Genomic DNA, 2,243 nt, shown 5'->3' with positions numbered 1-2,243 from the left:
GTCAAATGAGAGTCCCATTTTTAGTTTTTTGAGGAAACTCCATACTGTCTTCTACAGTGGCTACACCAGTCTGCATTCCCACCAGCAGTGCATGGATATTCCTTTTTCTCTGCATCCTCACCAGCACTTTTCCTTGGTTGATTTGTTGATGATAGCCATTCTGACTGGGATGAGATGGTACTTCAGTGTTGTTTTATTTGCATCTCTCAGATGATTAGTGACTTTAAGCTTGTTTTCATATGTCTCTCAGCCTTCTGTATCTCCTCTTTCAAAAAGGGTAATTTAGGTACTTTGCCCTTTTTTGATTGGATTGTTTATCTACTTTTGTTAAGTTGTATGAGTTCCCTGTAAATTTTGGATATTAAATCCTTATCTGAGGTAGCATTGGCAAATATGTTCTCCCATGTAGTGGGTTTTCTTGTTGTTCTGTTGATAGTTTCTTTTGTTGTGCAGAAGCTTTTCATTTTGATGTAGTCCCTTTTGTTTATTTTTTTAGTTTCCATTGCCCTAAGAGCTGTATTGGTAAAGATATTGCTATGACATACGTCTGATATTTTGCTGCCTATGGAATCTTCTAAGATTTTTTCTGGTTTCCCATCTTACACTTAAGTCCTTTAACTATTTTGAGTTTATTTTTGTGTAGTGTGTAAGTTGGGGGTCTAGTTTAATTTTTTTTTTTTTTTCCGTATCTGACCAATTTTCAGAGTACCATTTGTTGAAGAGATTGTCCTGACTCCATTGTATGCTCTTGCCTCCTTTGTCAAATATTAATTGAGCATATTGGCTTGGGTCGAACTCTGGGTACTCTGTTCTGTTCCATTGATCTGTATGTCTATCCTTGTACAAGTACCAGGCAGTTTTGAGAACAGTGGCTTGTAATACACCTTGATAGCTGGTATTATGATTCCTCCTACTTTGTTCTACTTTCTCAGATTGCTTTGGATATTTGGGGTCTTTTATTTATTCCATATGAACTTTTGGAGAGTTTGTTCTAGGTCTGTGAAATATACTGTTGGTATTTTAATGGGGATTGCGTTGAATGTATAAATTGCTTTGGGTAGTATGGACATTTTAATGATGTTAATTCTACCAATCTATAAACATGGTATGTTTATGTCTTCCTCTATCTCTTTTTTCAATGTTCTCTACTTTTCCTAGTACAGGTCTTTTACCTCCTTAATTAAGTTTATTTCTAAGTATCTTAATTTTTTTTTGATGCAATGGTAAATGGGATTGTTTTATTAGTTTCCCTTTTTGTGAGATCCTTATTGGTATATAAAAAAATCCATAGACTTCTGGGTGTTAATTTTTTATCATGCTACATTTCCAAATTCATTTATTAAGTCTAGTAATTTTTTGATGGAGTCCTTAGGGTTTTCTGATGGAGTCTATGTACAATATCATGTCATCTGTGAATAAGGACAGTTTTACATCTTCTTTTCCAATTTGGATGCTTTTTATTTCTTCTTATTGATTGATTTATATGGCTAGCACTTCCAGCACTATGTCAAACAGGAGTGGTGAATGAGGGCATTCCTTTCTCGTTCCTGTTCTTAGGGAAAATGGTTTTAGTTTTTTCCCCATTGAGTATGATGTTGGCTGCAGGTTTGTCATATAAGGCTTTTATTATGTTGTGGTATGATCCCTATATTCTCACTTTCCTGAGAGTTTTTATCAGGAAAGGGTGATGGATTTTGTCAAATGCTTTTTCTGCATCGATTTATATGATTATGTGATTTTTGTCTCTCAATTTGATTATATGCTGTATCACGTTTATTGATTTGTGGATATTGTACCGCCTTACATCCCCCGAATAACTCCAAGTTGGTCATGGTGTATGATCTTTCTAAGGTATTGCTGGATATGATTTGCTAGAATTTTGTTGAGGAATTTAGCATCTATGTTCATCAAGGATATTCGCCTGTAGTTCTCTTTCTTTGTGGTGTCTTTATCTGGTTTGGGGATTAGAGTAATGCTGACTTCATAGAAAGAGCTTGGAAGTATGCCTTGCTCTTAAATTTTTTGGAATAGTATGAAAAGGATAGGTTTTAGTACTTCTTTGAATGTTTTATGGAACTCTCCTGTAAAGCCATCCAGACCAGGGCTTTATTTGTTGGAAGATTTTTGATTACTGCTTCAATTTAATCAGTAGTTATCCACCTATTCAGGTTTTTTATTCTTCTTGATTGAATTTTGGAAGTATTTTTCTAATAATATGTCCATTTTGTCCAGTTTGTTGGAGT

This window comes from Myotis davidii, unplaced genomic scaffold, assembly GCF_000327345.1.
Source record: "Myotis davidii unplaced genomic scaffold, ASM32734v1 scaffold277, whole genome shotgun sequence".
Classification (NCBI taxonomy): domain Eukaryota; kingdom Metazoa; phylum Chordata; class Mammalia; order Chiroptera; family Vespertilionidae; genus Myotis; species Myotis davidii.
Note: the sequence above shows the minus strand (reverse complement) of the source record.